We start from the raw sequence: 19,467 nt of genomic DNA, 5'->3' as shown, positions 1-19,467 counted from the left end.
TGACAGGTGGTTATTTGTTTTCCGGGTTCCATTTGACATTTATTGTTAGCACAAAACACTAATAATAATAATTAGCGCCTTTTTAGAGTTGTCTGGGGTTTTCGCACTGCCGCATTGTTACTATAACATCCTGATGCTTTGCTGTATATAGGATAGCGTGATGGTATTTAAGTGTAACAAAGGGGTTTATTATACTCAGGCCAGATTGCAGTGTCTCTGAGCCCCCTCCTCTGTAAGCAAGCTAAGACTTAATATCCTCTAAACTTGTCTGTAATGCTAATCCCTATCTTCTTTTTAAAAAAAAAAAAACAGGAGCAAAACCTCAGCCAGCCATGCATGGTTTAGCTTTTTCTTAGAAGCAAGTAAGCAAATCTAGGATTTATCCTCTAGAACTGTGCTGTCCAATAAGGTAGCTACTAGCCACATGTGACGATTTATATTTAAAATAATTGAAATTAAATAAATTAACTATTCAACTCAGTTGCACAGTCACTTTCCAAATGTTCGGTAGGTGCAAACAGCTGGTGGCCGCCATATCTGAACAGTGCCGTTGGAGAACATGTCCATCATTACAGAAAGTTCTTTTGGACTCTCTCAGGTCATACCAAGGTTCTGGAGGGTGGGGGGCATCATGTGAATTTATTTATAACTCTATTCTCCTGGCCGCCATCCCCAGAGCTCATAACAAGATCCTTGAGTAATTCTTTTGTACATTAAAGTTTGAAGAACACTGTGAATCTGAAACAGGAGTCAGGAAACTTTCTGCCAAGGAAATGTTTCTGCCAGATAGTAAATATTTTGATACTGTCCCAACTACTCAGCCCCAGCATCACTAGTGACAGAGCAGCCACAGACAATATGTAATGAATGGGTGGGGCTGTGTTCCAGTCAAACTTCATTTTTAAAAACAGGTGGCAGGCTGTATTTGGCCCTTAGTTCATCATTTGCCAACTCCTCTTCTAGAATGGTCTTTGGATGTCCCCATGAATGCTCTTTGTTTTATTTATTTCCCACTTCTGGATCTCAGAGGCTAAGCATCTCCAACCACACATCTAGGTGTCTGATCCCAGGAGAGATGCTTTGCTGGAATGTCTCTATTAGTCTCTTTCCCTCATTTCCACAGAAAGCTGACTGATCTCAGCCAATGGAAATTAGCGATAAAAAATACAAGCATGCCGGACAAAGCGGCCAGATCGATAAGGAGCGGAGGGCAGCTGGACGGCTTTTTCTTTCTGCCAAATCTTCCCCAGTTAAATAATATGTGGAGAGGCTCCTGGGCTTTGAAATGAGATTTTCAGGGTCAGGTCCCAGTTCCGACATGCACCTTGCCCATCTGGGAGAGTCCAAGACTCAAGTGAAGAGATGGTCTGGCCTGGGCCCAGCCCAGGTTGGCCTTTCCTTGGAAGATGTGTCCACAAGAAGCAGGACATTCCTGCTGAGGCCCAAGTGTGACCTCTGCATGCCAGTACTTCTCCTCATTACACCACTCCCATAAGAGGCTTCCCCTTAGATGGGGTGGAAAAAGGGTACAAACTTTTCTCAACTTTACTGAAAGGCCTGAAATCCCTTTTCTGTAAGTCAAGGTGGGGAGGCAGGAGAAGAGGAGACATTTCTGAATCACTGACAGATGGATTATCTCAAGTTTCCCACCAGATACAGAAATCCTGCCATGGGTGTATGATAAATTCTAATGGATCATTTTAAACTCTAAATCAATGAGCAGATGGGTGAAATCAAGGAAAAAGACAGTTTTCTCTTTTAGCCAGGAAGCACCTTTCATCGAAAACCTTCCCAGTGGAATTGCTATTGGAAAGTGTCTTTTTTCCCCCCATTCAGTCAGTTTTGGACCCCACCTCTAAAGGTATTGTGATTCAAAGTCTAGAAAAAGACAATAAAGTTAAGTTTACAAGAGTCAGATGTATGACTTCGTGTGGTGGAGTTCACCAGAAGAACTGGGAAGGAAAATCTCTCTTTGCCTTGCCAGGGTTTGGTATATATTATCTTTTAAAATTTTTATTTAAAAATCTTGATCTTAAAGAAATCCCTTAGGCTCCTTCTCTCTTATTGGGTTATCATCTTAAGTCCATTGTTGAAGTTTAAATCTCTGTTTACTTCCAAAATAATATTGACTGCAAGACCAAGAATGATTATGGAATCTGCACATATTTCTGGGTATGTAAATCCTTGCAGAAAGGAGATAGTTGATAAATGTCCTTTATTAGACTGTTAATAGTGCTTAGCTGGACATGAATGAGATTCTTAGTAGAATTCCAAAGCCCAAGAGAAAAAAAATGATAATGACTTTGACCAAGTGAGAGAAATTCCCAGGAAAGCCTAGAGCAATTCTTAACTAAATCTGCCCTAAGTCAGAATCTGTGACACCAAAGTTCTACATTTTACCCACATGACCACATATTTTTTTTTTCAAAAGCATCCAAATTTACGAGCATTAGTGGCAAACGCTGCATCTGCTTACTTTCAGAGCAAGATGTCAATTTAAGGAAATGTTTTAAATCAGGTCTGGTGAATATCACTCTCATGCAAGATTATAATTCTGTGGAACCATTTCATGTGGAAAATGGACAATTTTCTGTAGGCATCTGAAATCATCTACATCTTCTTGATAATTTTTCAGCAGGAAATATGTATAATATTCTAATTGACATGTCAGTGGAAGCATTGCAGACTTCGTGGGTCACTTGAAAAATGTATTTTTAAACATATCTTGGAAATCTTAGTAGCATTAAAGTTAAGGAATGAATTCAAACGCTCCAAAAATATTCATTTGTTTTCTTCCCAAGTTTCCTGAAACAGAGTGCTCAGATGAAATATTTGACTACATGAAACCATTTGTTTTGGTAGCATTTCCACCATTAACCTTAGATCATCTCCTAAAGACAGCCAGGAAAGAAACAAATAAACAGAGATCATTCATCATGAAGCATGATAATAGGACATTTTATAAACAGAGTGTTTTCTACCCAGAAAGAAACCATGGAATCTTAACAAGGTACACAGTGGGCATTGCCCAGCCAGGTATAGAACATCCACTTCAAATTATTTATTGATATTACTGATACTATAATTATCAAAAAAAAAGGTGGGGGGTGGCGCTGAGGCTCTTATAATTGACCCAGAACAGAGAGATTCTTGCCTGACCTTTATATAATTCTTTGGTCCTGAAATTTACCAAAATATAAGTGGGAATATTAGAATTAGGCAATCCATAAAACTTCATTGAATACCTACTGTGTCCAGTTCTAGGCACCTCCCTTGATTTAAGTATGAGACATTGTTTCGGCCGTATGACAGAGAACTTAAAAAAACCTTTTTCCTCTCTTACTGTCATCATGAGGCGTTTCTGTCCCCTGGAAGAAACAGTATATTAAAATCATGCTTCTAGAATCTTTTTCAATTCCTTCCATTGTACCAACATCTAAACCGATGAAAAGTAGGTTAAGGGACTTCATAAACACGGTGTAGATGCCGCCCCTCTCTGTTCCACGCCATTCATCCCCCAGTGTGAATGTTCTCTCTTCTTCCCCCTCGTTCCAGGTAGTTTTTGTCCCTGGGTAAGAAGCTGGGTCTGCCTTGCAGAGTGAGATCTAGAAGCTCATCTTTCTTTCCTCAGTATTGTTGCTCAGTAGGTGTGAGGCAGCCCCTCCCTCGCTCCCTCCTTCCTTCCTTCCTTCCTTCCTGACAGCTGAGTGAGTTCCTCTAAAACTTATTTTCTACTCTAGGTGGTTTCTAAGCTACAGATAAAGGAGGTGCTGAGAGTCCAGATTATATTAGTATGTAAACTCCATAAAGGCAGGGACTTTGTCTCCATTTTTACCCCTATCTTCTCAGGATCTAGAACAAGACCTGCTTAGTAATTATCACTTGAACAAATTTCCTGTTGTTGAAGGTATAAGCCAAATTCTTCAGTATATTCTGTCACACTTCTATCTTCCTGTTTCTGGATTTAGTGTCAACTTCTTAACTGGTTGTGAGTTTGGTGGAGATAGATGTGATTTCTCGGCTCCTTAAATGCCGCCATTCTCAACGGGCCAGGAACTGACTAGAACACAGACCTTAATTTCAAACAGTCAGGAGACCAGAGAGTACCATTTCATATGGTATTTGACCATTAGTACAATAAGGATTGAATTGGAAAAGTGAGAAATCAGTAAAAACTGTAGTGGTCCAGAACTTGAGCTAAAGTTTGAGATGACAGATTTAGGTATTCAGATAAGCAACCATACCTGAAATCCAATGTCACTGGCTAAGGGAACCGTCCCTTCATATCTCACTTCTTGCTGTAAACTAATAGACATTCACTAAATAGTAGTTGAATGAGTGAACGAATGGTGTTGGATTATAAAATCAAGCTAGCCAACTGAATGGGAAGTGTAGAATGTTACGGAGATAGCAGACCTGCATCTGAACCTTAGCTTCACTATTTATAAGCTTTACAATTTAGGGCAAAGTATATTTAACACTTTTAGTCTCTGTTTTCTAATCTGGAAAAATGGGCATAATGAGAGTATCTTCCTCATAGGAAGGCTGCAAGGATTTCAGTGGATGCCCCCTGGACTTCTGCTGGGGGCAGTATCAGCTTCCAGTTTCAGCTCTCAGCCCTACCTGGGAACTGACCTCACCAATAGCGCATGCTACAGACTGGCTCACATTGGCTTATGAAGTCTAAGTGTGGGCACCACTTTTCAACTCTGAGTTCAGTTGATAGCTTGAAATAAGACACGGTAGGAGTATTTCTAATGGGTTCAGCAAATTTTTTCTTAAAAAGCCAGCTAGTAAACATTTCTGGCTTTGTAAGAGTCTCTGTTACGATAACTCAGCTCTGCCACTGTAGCAAAAAAGCAACCATAGACAATATATAAACAAATGGATGTGTCTGTCTGCCAAAAAAACAGTATTTATAAAATCAGGTGGTGGGCCAGAAGACTGAAGTCTTCCAATCCCTTATCTATGTCATGAAAATTGGCAAACATTATAAATCAAGCTTTTGTTTTTCCCAGATTGTCAATGGTTAAACATTTACCAACACACCACTTAGAAGCCAAGGTCACACTGCCTTTCTGAGGGTAACTTGAAACCCATGTCTGTTCAATGTAGAATATAAAGCAACTACCTGGCCCTTCTTAGACAACTCTGAAGGGTTATCCTAGGTTAAGAGCCCTACTGCAGAGCAATACCCACCAGAGAGCATCCATTATGGAAGAGACAGTCAACGACTAAGTAGACGGAATGCCCCAGTTGTTTGATGTTAGCCAGCCTGTTCCTGGCTGTTACCCACTACTGACAGGGGCTCGTGCAGTCCACCTGTGGGACTCCCCTGCACCAAAGCGGATATACCTGTTACCACTGCTGAATGCCAGCTTGTCAAGAATAGAGGCCAGGCCTGACCCCCAATATGGCACCATCTCTTGTAGAGGCCAATCAGTCATTCTGTGGCATGTTGGCTATATGAGAGCCTTTCTGCCTTTTGGAACATTTCACTTTCACTGGAATAGACAGATATTCCAGTCATGAGCTTGCCTTTCTCACCCGCAGGTCTTTAGCCAAGACACTGAATGATGACGTGTGTGGTGTCTGGTTCAGTGATGCCCTCCTACCAGAAGATGCAGCAGGAGTCTCTTGAACTCTAAGCGTTGGCTCCCCTTGGGCACTTAACTGCTGGTGTCAGGGGTCCGACCTGCAAAAGAGGAGCCACTCTCCTGGCTGAGAAGGTCATGGTGGCCTCGGGTTTGTACCGTTCAACGTGAGAGTCTGGGTCATGCCACTAGATAAGCCACCTAGACAGGCAGAGATGCTAGCTGAGATAAGGGACTCTACGACTGGATGGGAGACAATGTGAATCAATTATTCCAATTAAACGCAGCTATAGTGGCAGGGGATCATCCCACTAATCTTCCTCTTACAAGTTTTTCCAAGGCAAAGAGGCCCACGAGAACTCTAGAGCTGCTACTCCCAGAACTTGTATAAAGATGTGAACTGGAACTCAAGGGGTGGACTGTAGTGGACCCCAAACAAGGTGCTGCACCACCCAGAACCCCCAATTAGGATTGAAGGCCCAATCTCACCAGCTTCAAAGAGTTTCGACACCTGACAGCTCTGAGCTCTCCCTCAGAATTGGCCTCTGGTGAAGAGAGAAACTCCCAAGGCCACAGCAACCTGAGTCCAATAACTGTTTGATGAGAACGTAGAAAAGCTTGCCTCCCCTGCCCAGTGCCTGACAATCCTGAAAGGTCATCTCAGTTCAGAGCATTCCGAGGTTAGCTGAGGCCACTGTTGTGCCTGAATTGTCTAGCCCATCTGACTTCCTTCCCTTCTCCCACAACTAATCTAGGGTGCACTCTGCTTCTTGGGCTACCTGACCTAAAACAGGATTAAATGAAATGCTGTCCCTAAAAGTGTCTGCCATTAAAAAGGAGCTCATCATTGGTGGTTTGATCTTCTAATATATTGGAGAAAACATGAGTTTCAATCAACAGTATTAAAAATGGCAATAATAACAATATCGATTTTAACTAAGTAAAAAGTAAACTAAGTGCTTTATATACACGAACTGCTTTTTGTCCTTTCAACCAGTCCATTATAATCCACATTTTACAGAAAAGTAAAGGAGGCACATGGGATTTAATTAACTGCTTGAAGTTCACACACTTCTCCATTATGCTTTACCAGTGTTGGTTTGGATACTGCTGTAAAAGAGACATTTATAACAGAAGCTTAAGAATAATCCCTTTGCTTTCTAAGTACTGTCTGCCTAAAATTCGAACCTTTTCACATGGCAAAGATCTTCTGCTTTTGTACCTGAACTCCGTCATGTTCATTGGAAATTTTCACCTGAAGATATTCTGAGAGCAGAAGAGAAACCAGTCATTTAAAGACGCATATTACAAACAATAACCAATATCTATAAAATTCCTCATCCTTGGAAAACACATATATCATAGTCATAAAGTGCCTCTGAGAAACAGAGCTGTCTGGTGACTTGGCATTGAACTGAGACCCCAACTTTCATTGCACTTTGTCCAAGGAACAGCTGGTAGACGTCTGGCCATCATGACTGTGCTTGACTGAATTTCAGTAATGATGAGAGAATCGATATTTTCTTATTTCACGTAACTCAGTGTACTAAATTCAGTTGAGACCTATCGGCCCTGTAGTGTATGTAGCCAAATCAATACAAAACAATTCAGCAAGTGTTTAGTGAGTGTCTGATATGTGCTGGAAACTATGTCAGGCACAACCACTAAGAACAGAGCAGATGCAATATAGTTAGTCCTCAAAAATCTCACAGACTAAGTACATGGGTTTCAAACTTCTATCATTTCTATACTACTTTCAACATTTCATATATATTTATATGCCATGTGTACTATGATATCATACCATATTTTTAATCAGCTTTTACTTAAATACATTTACCTAAGAAGATAAAATATATAGCACCTCTGAAATTAAAAAAAAATAGGTATATCTTGCCATAAAGAAAAGATGCCCATTAAAACAAATATATAATATACAACTGCTAATAGATTTTTAAAATTAAATATTTAAAACCTAAAGTCATTGTGAATTCCACCAGCAATACATGTTCTATGTTTGGAGAACACTAGTCTCATAGAAGGAGACAGATAGGAGGAGAAATAGGGAAAATGAACTATTTAATATGGTATGATGAGCTGGTAAAGAGCATGCACTCTGGGGCTAAATTGATTCTATTCAAATTTTAGTTCTGGCATTTAGCACCTATTAGCTAAGAAAATTAGCTTCAGGAAAGTTACTTAACCTCTCTGATCCTCAATTTCCTCACCTGTAAATGGGGATCACAGAATATTTACCTCATTAAGTTATTAACAGTAGTAAATGAGTTAAATGGCTCAGAACTGTGGCAAACACATCGTAAGCACTGTAAAAAGGTTAATTACTATTGTTTCTGATGCAGCATGCCACGTTATGGGAGGGGGCATGCGGGGCAAATGTCATTTCTATCAGAGGGACTCAGGAAAGGCTTCACAGGAAAGATGCCTGTACAAGTGATGGATGAGTGGGTGCTTATCGGGAGCAAACGATGTTGATTATTTAGGCAAAGAGCAGTCAGTTAAAATAACCTTTTTTCTCTTCTCTGATAAACTAATCTAGCGGACATTTTTTTTTTTTTTGCCTGCTTCCCTTCTTCTGGTGGAGTACTTTGATCTTTCTTTGGAAAACTACCCTTTGCCCACTCTCGGTGCACATACAAAGAGTAGGACTGAATCCATCCCCAGTTCCAGAAGTGCGCATCTAAGTCAGACTGCCCCACCATTCGCCCAAACACATAAATTGATATGGTCCAAAGTTAACCAGTCAGAGTGAATCTCAGGACACTGAAAACATTGGAGAGGAGAGTGTATGAGTTTCCTAGGGCTACTGTAAGAAAGTACTAGAAATTTGTTCTTTCTCAGTCTGGAGACTAGACATTAAAAATCGAGGTGTTGGCAGGACCATTGTCTCTTGGAAAGTGCTAGGGAAAGATGGATTCCAGGCCTCTCTCATAGCTTCTGGTAGTTTTTGGCTTGTGACAGCATAACTCAAACTTTACATGGTATTCTACCTATGTGCATGTCTTTGTCTAAATTTTTCCATTTTTATAAAGATAACTGCCATATTGGGTTAGTGACCCTGCCTAGGTCATACTCCAGTATGACCTCATCTTAATTACTCACATTTGCAATGACTCTATATACAAATAAAGTCACATTCTGAAGTACTGAAGGTTAGGACTTCAACCTATGAATTTTGGGGGGTTGTAATTCATCTCAGGGAGATTCTCATTCTACTGGATTTGAGTTGATAGTAGGTAAATGTGATGCTTTTGGGGATAACATAAGGGTAGGAAATACCCTTCCTGGAAATGGAGCCAATTCAGAGGACAGAGGAACTGAGAGACAGAGATGCAGGTACCCAGTGTCATCGTTTGAGCACCTGGATCCAGCTCTACCTGAAGCTTATGCCCTGAACTTTTCAGGTCCATGAGGTAGTAACATGCCCATTAAAAAAAAAGAAAAAACTAAGGCTAGTGTGAGCTGGGTTTCTATCATACTGAAACAAAATAGTCATGATTAAAATAAAACCTTAAGCCATTTAGATTTTTAAAAAGTTTGTCAATTCTGCGTACTGAAAGGAAAGAGGATGGGCTTATTAAGGAAATAAGAACTTTAGCACAGGCTTAAGCTAGTGTTGAAGCCACCCCTTCTTAGACAGGTGCTTTTATATCTTGTGTAGTAACGGTTAGTAGGTTGTGACGTTTCTGGTCTGTCCTGGGTGTTACTAGTACCTGACAGGTCAGGCCTGTCACCTCCATAACACCAATGAGCATCCATTCCAGCACAGGCTCTGGTGTGGAAGCCCCTGTGAGAATTGCTGATGTCACACTACATCTCATCAGCTGTATTTACTCTCTCTCTTCATCTCTGACATTTGAGGCTCTTTAAAAAACGTCTGATTATTTTTACATGAAGATAGCTACTCCTTGTTCCTGTGATTTGAAAACTGTAAACCAAAGCTTAATGCTGGGGGAGTTAATTTGTCCTTATGGCAAGTATAACTAAGATGTGAATCTCTAAGGGGACTACCTGGAAACTAAGGTTATTGTTGACATTATTATTAATTAATAACTATCAAATACTCGCTTTAAAAAATGATTAGCCTTTGATTTTGATGGTCTCCATTATCCTCATTAGATAATGGTGAACTAAAGATGAATGAATCCTCAAGCCGATGAATTAATGATTAAGGCAGTCCAGAAGAATTCAACCTAGAGTGTATAGCCCGTGGGTTCCCTCATCAGCCTGTATATAGCACTCTCTTCAGCTGGCTAGATTTTGACTAATTGTTCAAATGAGATTAACTTTTAGAGCAGTGATTTCATCAGGAGATAAAGTTTGATAAAGATAGAAAAAGACAAACGTGAATTAAATCCTTCCAGCAATGTCCCACTGAGGGTCTCTAGAAGGTGATATCAGAACGCTATTCCAATAAAGTTTCAGAAACAGTCTTTCATAATTTTATCACACACAAAAGCTGTTTCTAAGGAAGCGTCTAATGATACTGATAAAACCATGTACACGATCCATGCAGAACCTAGACCTCTCAGTTTAGATTTGGTATGACAGTATTGTGTGTTAAATAAATACCAATAAATTATTAAAACATATTGGTTGTATCGTAACACGGAGCCTTAACAATGTATTATGTCAGCATGTACAGCTCTCGCTCAGGGAAATTCTCCATCTCTTTAATTCAAGCATTGACATCCTGTGCCAGCACAAAGCCTTTTTTATTTGAGATTGACACGTGTCTAAAATTGCTTAGATTTTGTGTTGTGCTCTTAATAGTTGAAACCCGGCAAATGAAATTCTATGCCACTGTGCATGAACAATGCCTCACAAAAAAATCTTAGCCTGGGGGTTCGGCTGTAGGATTGGAGAAACAAAAAGTGCTTTCACAATTTTTGCTTCAAGTTGGAGGAATAATTACTTTGGTTGCGGAAAAGGTGGGGGCATCCCTATCCCCTTGGAAAAACAGTATGTTTGTCAGCCCTTAAATTGGATCATTAAATTCAAGCAGGGTGTCATGTACGGATCCTGGGTCATGTCAGCTGAATGGCTGCCTATGTCACAGTGAGGATGTGTTAGTCATCATTTGCTACCCATTCAGGGGAAAGAAATCTTTTGCTCTATTTTCTTCTGACATGGCTGGATAATTGAGGCAACCCTGATGAACTCTCCTTTCTATACCTGAGGATAAATTTCTTCCAGTTTACTTTCCCCAAAACATTATTGTGCCTTCTGCTTTGGCTAAATAAAACACAGTTTTATTTTCTTGGAATTTTCTCAAAATAGCATTTCAGTCATCCAACATTGCTTAATGCACTTGTATGTCACCATGTTACTGATGGGGATGAGGATTCTGGCCAAAGCTGGGACTCCCAGGATCGATATGGAAATCATATCTCGTGTGCAGCTTTGACATTTAACATCTGATATCTACAAGGACACCCATATATTCAGCTTTTGACACAACAGTTTTGTTTCAGCCTCAATGGTTGAGAAGAAAAAAAAGTTTGCTCAAGATGAAAAGTCTTTTTTGGACATGAACTGGATGCTACTGCAGGATAATGTGGGGGTCGTAAGCATAATGAGGCCACATTCTTCAGGAAGGGCTTCTACCCTTTTCTGCCTTACTTCTCAATACCCATCATCCAGTCCTCCAAACACACAAAACAGCTGCTTCTGGTTACTTAGCGTTTCCCCACTAAGCCAGCTTGTTTCAAGCTTCCACGCTTTTGCACAGGCTGTTTTTGCTATCTGGAGTGCCTTCCCCCATCTATCCAGAAAATTCCCATCTGTTTCTGCAGAAACAGCTCCAAAATCTCTGTGATATCTTTCCTGGGGAGAATGGAGGCAGGAATTAGTACCCCCACTACACTTACCTGATAAGGAATATCTTCAAATTCTTTATGTTTTTTTCACCTCTTCAAATGACTGCTTTTTGAAGACCGAGGCCGATCAGAATTGGCGATCTGGAGCTGGGACTACACGGCAGGTTCCGGAGTCCGTGTCTCCAGGCACCGTGCCATTTAACACACGTCAAAGCGGTGCCCTAGAGCTGTTCTTACCCCCATTGTTCAGATGTGAGTCCTGAGACCCCGCGAGGTTACAGAACATGCAGATAGAACAATTAATTTGGCACAGATCCAGGACTCAGTCCTTGGACTTTGACAAATCAGCAAATGACCCAATTGACCAGTCATCTCTTTGAAATATTTTGTCTCCCCCAAACCTAGTACCACTCTTGATATATATATAGCCTGTGCTGTGATAAATGAGCGGGTGTTGGGATCATAAAGCCATTTGTTACACTATAGCCCCTTCTACACTGGTAGATGAAATGTAAAATAATATCTTTTATAATGGAGACTATTAATAGAGAGGCAGAGGGGATATTGACAAAATAATAATGATAATAATAGTGATGAAAGTCAACATTTTGCATGCTTTCTTGCTGCCAGGTACTGATTAAACGCTGCCTGACGACCCGTGTAATGCTCATAGCAACCTGATGAAGTTGTACAGATGCAGCTCTGGAAAGATGAGGGACCCACTGAGGCTCAAAGGTAAGAGACAAAGTAGGTCTCGATCGCCACTTTGCACCAAAGTTAGCGCGCTGGAAAAGATGCGCAGACACAACTGGAAACAAGCCTCTAATGTGTACTATTCGTGTTCACCAGGCTCCCCTTGGGGGATCTGCTGCAAGCAAGTTTTCCCTTTTGTCCTTGGTTTTCTTACAAATTCCATTCTGGTTTTGAGAGTCAATAAGTTTATAGTAAGTTATGTAACAGCCTGCATTAGCCCCCGGACTCCTTCCTGTTTCTCCCCCACAAGCATTTGGCAGCTCAGGGATTTGGCAAACTCACCACCCTCTGCGTAGAGGACTCCCCCCCTGCTCTTCCCGTGCTGGCTCACCCTGCAAGTCTCAGCTCAGATGTCACCTCCTGCAGAGATTTTCCCTGACCTCAGATTAACCTCTATAGGGCCACACCCTTCTCTCCCAATTATTTCTGTTGTAGGATTTCCAGAAGTTGAAATTATGGTAATTATTCATTCATTGGTTTTATTCCTACTCTGACCACTGGAACCTAGGACCATATGGCTGGGGCCTCGGCTATCTTGTTTACCATTGTAAAACTCCACCTCTGACAGTATTTGGCACATAGTAGGCACTTAGTTAATGTTTTTATTGTTAGTGTCAGCTATTCTAAACAAAGTAAATGTTTTTGTTATTGTTTTCAGTGATTCCAAAGAAAATCTTCCAAATTTTAGTGCTTCAACCCTCTTATCAATTTTCACTTTTCACTTATACATTTATTTCCAAATGCCTCTAATTACCTTCCCATCTGACCCCATTTCCAACCCTGAAAATATAGTCCTGTAATTCCTTCTAAGGGAAAAAAGGGTAGATGGCTGACTGATTAAGCAATTAGCCAGGAGAGCAATTCTTCCGTGAGGAGTGAGTCATTGCAGATTCAGAACCTGTGCATTCAGACTGGAAACCACCCAGGCAACTTTGTTCTTGAATATCCTTGCCTAATGCGGTTTAGCGCAAACCTTTGCATCGCTTTCAATTCCGTTTTAAAGGAATGCATACCATTTAATCAGGGTTCCCTCCCTTCCTATTGTGGGAGCTGTGGACTGTTTCATAAAACATGAAGACAAGAAATAGCAGTTGACTCAGGACCTACAGAAGGCTTCTGCTTACCCAGCCAGGTCTCCTTTGTTTGTGGAATGGCATTGTTTTGTTTCTGTGCTTATATTTAGAGCAGCACACAAACAAGGAAAAGGGGAAAAAAACATGAATGACTTTACAGAAACACTGGAGAGATAATTAAAAGAACAGAAAGATGCCCTGCACCTAAATAGCGAGGGAGGATCGGGAAATAACTCACCTGAGAAATGATGGAGGGAACACAGGAAGTGGAGGGCTTCCCTAAGAGCCCAAGCTGGGTGCCGGGCATCACTCTGTCACCACAAGTGGCAGGCGGTCCAAGGTGCGTGTCCTGGACTGTAGGCAATCACCAGAAGAAGACCCACCTGCAATCTTCTTTCATAACTAGAAGAGTTTTTCAAGGATACTCTAGACAAATCCTTTTCTTTTTTAAAAAAAGGTTTTTTAAAAAATTTGAAAGGCAATGGGATGCTTTGAAAAATAGCTACCATTTATGGAAGGCTTGATTTGGCACAATTTTAAGTAATTACATGTGAGTCGTTTCATTCAAAGAGCAGCACTCTGATTATTATCCCCATTTTTCAAATGAGGACACTGAGGCACAGAGATGTGATACGACTGCCCCAGGTCGCACAGATGGCACGAAGAGACACACAGAACTGGCCCTGGTGACCATTCTACCTGGCTCCAGGGCCCATTATTTAGCAACCTCCCTAACCCACATCTCCACAACTTCAACCTTTTTAGAAATAACCATGATATTGTCAGTCTTGAGTCATTTTCTACCTACAAACCTGACAGTTTTGCATGATTCCTTCTAAAATAGACCTAACGTAAAGTAAAATATGGAATTCCTCCTCCCCGATTCCACTTGTCTAGAAATGTGTATTTCTAGAACCTTCCTAGGCGCACACCCATATTTACACACACGGACAGTTATATAATTTTATAGTGTGTTGTATGCAGGATTGGGAAAAATGCACTCAGAAATGTTTCTTGGGCATTGTTGCTCAAGTATCGTGTGCATTTGTGTGACTATTTCTGTAGGCTGGACGTCCAGAAGTGGAATGCTAAGTCATAGACTTCCCCTTAGAGTGCGATTCTTAAACGTCTGCTCTCCTTGCGACATTCATTCACATTTCCATGGGCTAGGTTCACGGTGTGGCTGCCAAGTTGGTCGGGCCAGTGAAGCACAGATGCCATGTTGTAGGCAGTGTTGGGGATGACCTGGCCAGACTTTTGAAGATGTGACCCCAGCACTGACCTTCAGTCTGGCCAGAAAACATAGCTATCTCAGATTCATGAATATTATTTCCTGCCTCAAAGAGGCCAGAGACCACTGTGAAGCCCTGGTTTGTTTCTTTAAGCCCGGAGAGATCTGTTGAAGGGGTGGGGCCGACCTCAAGGGTTTTTGCCTCCCGGAGATGAAAGGTCTGTGAAGGTCAGGGACCTCCGTTAAGTCAACATCCCACTTTGGTACTTTGACCCTTAATGATTCAGTTGCCTGGAGGGTCCCCTCCTCTTCAGACTGGCCTTGGCTCTTGGCTGTTTGATGTCGCTTTTGTCTGGATCCTCTGGTTCTTCTTACTTGGCCAGTTTTAATCTGTCAGGGGTTGCTGCTGAGTGACCCTCTGTGTCCACTGGATGTTGATTTTTGAGACTGAGAGCTGGTTTGTGGAGCTACTCTCGATGGAGATGCTCTTATCTAGACCCCAGCAACGCCCTCTCTCTGGCCTCCCATTGCACTCCCGGCAGTGTCAACCCAGCAACATAGTGATGGTTTGTAAACCATGCATTAAATGTTGTCGGTCCTCTGCTTGCATCCTTTCAGTGGCTTCCCACAACATGGGGATGAAATACTGACTGCTTCCCGTACCCTCTGAGGCCCTCCGTGAGCCAGGCCTCGCCCCTTCTCCATTCCCATCTCCTGCCACTTTGCTCTGAGCTCAGGAAGCGCCAGCCCCAGTCCTTCAGTGGGCCACGTCTGTTTCCCCCCGAAGACTTTACCCTGCTCTTCTTTAGGACAACTCTTCATCTTAATCTCCCGTGGATGACTTCATCTGCCATTGTTAAAATTCTCTACTTTTTATTTGCTTTTCCTGCTTCCCCCAATAAAACATTCATTCATAAGCGCAGAGACCTCTGCTGTGTATTTCACCCAGTGCTTAGAATACGTGGCACTTCTTAGAAGCAAACTAAATGTCTGATGAAAATGCAAATAAACAAATGAACGGTTCTTGGGTTTTCATGTCTGAAGCACCAGCAATAACGATTAGGAAAAGGGATCCCTTTGGCTGTGACTCAACTGGTCTGCAGCAGGAACATTCCTTTATAGATGGGTGGACAGGTTTGTCGAGGGAACAAAGCTGTATGTTTGAAGACTTTCATCATTACTGCACAGTGAAGTGAGGCATCCGCAAACGTCGTCACTGCCGTTGCTAGGAAAAGCGGCTACTCGTGTCTGGCCCACCGGGGAGTGGAATACCTGATCTCTGTTAAATCAAAATAAGGTTCCCTAGAAGAATAGACATGAAATGGTGAATAAGTGTGAAGATAAAAGAGTTAATTTCAGAACAATGTGTTTGGAATTACTCTGTTATAAAATAATAATGATATTAGATTTGTCTTTGCATTTACATTATGGAAGGAGATGGGGGGGAAAAAGCAGTATCCCTGAAAGGTGAACCACAGAAATACTTTCTTTTCTACTTCATATATTTATAGTTACTTGAAACAAACACGTGTTATTTCCATTAAGTAGATAAAACACTAAAGGGGTATGTAAGAAGCCAGCACAAGTTCAATCTGGAAAAAGAAAAGTACAGAATAGCTATTTATAAAGCAAGTAGAAATAATGATTGATACACTGGGCAGTGATTAAAAAAAAAAGACTGGGCTTAACAGCGGCAGGCTGTGATCAGACAACCCAAATCCCTCAACTCCTGGCCTTACACAGCAGCCTTTGTGGCTTAAGTGTGCTGAAGAAACGCTTCCTCGAGCTACTGTTAAGGTTTCCCTTCAAAAAGAAACTGAGCAAACCAATATTTTAATGATAAAAAAAGCCCCACTCCCTGACTCTGAGATCTTCGTCTGTGTCTTATGGATACTCTGGGGTCTGCCTTCTTCCCTTTGTATTGCAGATGTCCAGTAGGATCCAACCCCAGTTGCCTCTTTCAGAACTATTTGTATCACCATTACCACCTGCTGCGTTGCCCCATGGGAAGCTGACTCTTGTCCAGATTTTCATTCTCAGCCAGTGAAGTTGGGGCAGAAGAGATAAAGGCATCAGAGAAACCTAAGATAGGAGAAGGCCCTTGGGATGATGAAAGCACACTCTGTAATTGAAACTGGACTGAGGAATGGAGAGAGACAGTGTGCCTCTGCTCGGTTGCTTTACTCAGTAACCACAAAGGTGGTTCGACGGGGAAAGGGGCCCACAGCCACCTCTCATTTATTCATACAGCGAGTATTTATTCAACACTGGATATGAACCAAGGCCATGGGCTGTGAGTCGGGGATACAGTCACGAGTGAAACAAATGAGGTCCTAGTCCCCAGAAAACTCAGAGTCAAACTGGGGAGGTGGACACTGATCACAAGAGGGTAAAGCATAATCACAAACTGAAGGGCTCTGAAGGAGTGTGCCCTGCATGAATGTGCGGCTGGCTTGTCTCACTTAGTTCAGGAAGCAAAGGAAGGCTTCCTGGAGGAAGGGCCCCTTGAGTTGAGGTGTGAGGGTGAAATGGGGGTAAACAGGGCAAAAGCAAAGAAACCTAAAAAGTGTGTTGTTCCCATGAAAGTCGGGCACCTGTCGGCCTAGGATTCGGGGTAGCTGCCACTCAGAGGTGGAGCGGGTGTGCAATGAAGGCAAGGCCTCTGAACCCCGAGTACTGCTGAGTGCTGAGTACTTGTGAATGCCACTTCCCAAAGAGTAGAAAGAGCAGATCAAGTTGTGCACAATGTCCACTTTTTTCCATATATGCTATCTCATAGCTGTAATTCATATGCATCAATAGTTCTTGAATGTTTTCAAGTGTCTGGAATCAAGCTAGATGCTGGGAATACAAGTTCTGTGTGATGCCTGCCCTCATGGCACTGACTGTCTACTTCAGTGATTTTCAGATTGTGGTCTCTGCGCCCAGTGGCATCAACATGATGTGGGAATAATTAAAATAAATTCCAGAGGCCCACCCCGATGTCCTGATGGAGCAGTTCCGGGGTGGCACTCAGCAGTCTGTGTTCACAAGGCCTCCAGGTAATTCAGACACTGCTAGAGTTGGAGATCCAGTGGTCTGGTGCATTTTAGGTGGACAGACACCCGTTTCTTTAATTTTTTGATTTAACTATTTGAATCTTTATGAAATATTTCAAATGTTCAGACAATAAGGTACAAATGTGGCCCACCTCCCAAATATAATGAGTGTCATTATGTTGTCCTTATTTCCTTCAGATGTCATTTTAATTTTTGAAAGATGTGAACTTTTACAGATTCAAATGAAATTCTACTTCCCATTCCTTTTTGACTCCACCACTCTCCTGAAATCTCTTTGTTCCATAGCATAGGTTTCATTTTTGCAGGTCTCACAAGAATCAGATATACTCATACATCAAAGTTGTGTTTCCAACTCCCTTGCCCAACCCCCAATCCTAGGGCTCTTTGACAGCCAAGTTCAAAATACTCTGTGAAGCCGGGCTGAGGAAAGGGTAGGCCATAGACTGAGAAAGCAGCAAGGCTGGAGAAAATGGGGGAGAACTGAGAGACAGAGAGAGAGAGACACACACACACACAGAGAAGCTATGCTGATTACACATTAGAGACCTAGGAATAAATGAAATCCAGAGAGAAATGGAGGAAAGACATACAGCTAGTGGTGATTGGAGTCTGGGAATTGTCGGGCAGTTCCGAAGCACAAGAGAATTGGAGTGTGAAGAAATAAGATCTGAGAAATGTTGTTCTCTCTTATATCTTGAATGCCCTTTAATGTCTTTTTGAGAGACCTCAGAAAACGGTGGAACTTCTAAAATCGCTAATGGGTGGGTGGATTGTTCTTCTGGAATAAGCCTCTATGAAGGGACTAGGCTACCTGGGACCTGAGATTTATTAGGGTTATATCAAACTATATCATTGCCATTAGAGGATGCAGGGGATCTCTTCCAGTGTTAGGGCCTGCTTTGTTTAAGCCAAGATTGGCAAACCATGGCCTGCAGACCAAATCTGGACACCCTGAAAAATAAAAGCAAAAATCTAAGAAGAAAAGAGACTAACGGAGAAAAGCAATGAGATTATTCATCCAGGGGACATTTTGAGACACTCACTCTTTAGAGATAAGCACTGTGATAGAGGGTATCAACAACACAGATACCGAATGATTACAAATAATCATTGGATACATAGTCCTCATATACATAAATGTGCAAGGACTATAAAGATTATTGGAATATATGTCCCTGGAGAGTATCAGCTGTGTGGTCACTAGTCATCAGAGAACAAACATCAGAATGACCCAATTTCTCTTCTTGGCTATGCTGATAACCTGTCTTGTGAGCAGTGTTTCCATCTGTCAATACCATTCATCACTTAATTATTACATACTGAGTATCGCTATAAAAACTGTGTCCCCCAGAATTCATGTGTTGAATCCCTCAGCCCTCCTGTGACTCTATCCTGAGAGAGTCTTTAAGAGACAATTCAGATGAAATAAGATCATAAGGGTGGGGCCCCAACCCGATAGGACTGTGGCCTTGTAAGAAGAGGCTGATGTCTCTTTCTCTCCCTCCTTCTCTCTTTCTTTCTCTCTCTCTCCCTCCTTAATTCTGTCCCCCTACCCCACCTTCAGCCCACCATGTAAGGACACAGCAAGAACATGGCTTTCCAGAGAAAGGGCTTTCACCAGAAAGCTGGCACCCTGATCTTGGTCTTCCAGCTTCCAAAACTGTGAAAAAGTAAATTCCTCTTAAGGCCCCCAGTCTGTGGTATTTTGTTATGGCAGCTCAAGTCAACTAAGATAAAAGCTACACATGATAAGTACTCTTCTAAGCACTGGCTTCAATTTCTCCATCTGTAAAATTGGAGGGTTGGTTCCTACAGAGCCTTGTACCTCTTACTTTTTCAAGAGGCTACGTCCCTTATGCTTAGGTTCAAATCCTGACCCTCCCACTTACTAGCTGTGGGATTTGAGAAAGTCATTTACTC

At 41.8% G+C, this 19,467-nt stretch overlaps 2 long non-coding RNA genes across 2 annotated transcripts in view; one reads left to right on the top strand and one right to left on the bottom strand.

Annotated features, from left to right (window-relative positions):
- The window catches only part of LOC118970237 (uncharacterized), a 33,328-nt gene extending 21,733 nt beyond the window's left edge, over nt 1–11,595 (bottom strand). Inside the window, exon 1 of the long non-coding RNA XR_012131925.1 lies at nt 11,483–11,595. This is a non-coding gene — a long non-coding RNA (uncharacterized lncRNA). The remainder of the gene's footprint in view (nt 1–11,482) is intronic.
- The window catches only part of LOC118970236 (uncharacterized), a 368,798-nt gene extending 356,632 nt beyond the window's left edge, over nt 1–12,166 (top strand). The window contains exon 6 of the long non-coding RNA XR_012131924.1: nt 12,062–12,166. This is a non-coding gene — a long non-coding RNA (uncharacterized lncRNA). The remainder of the gene's footprint in view (nt 1–12,061) is intronic.
- The last annotated feature ends 7,301 nt before the right edge of the window (nt 12,167–19,467 follow it).

The sequence above is a fragment of the Manis javanica genome, chromosome 5 (assembly GCF_040802235.1).
Source record: "Manis javanica isolate MJ-LG chromosome 5, MJ_LKY, whole genome shotgun sequence".
NCBI classification, from domain to species: Eukaryota; Metazoa; Chordata; class Mammalia; order Pholidota; family Manidae; genus Manis; species Manis javanica.
This window is presented reverse-complemented; position numbering and strand designations above follow the sequence as displayed.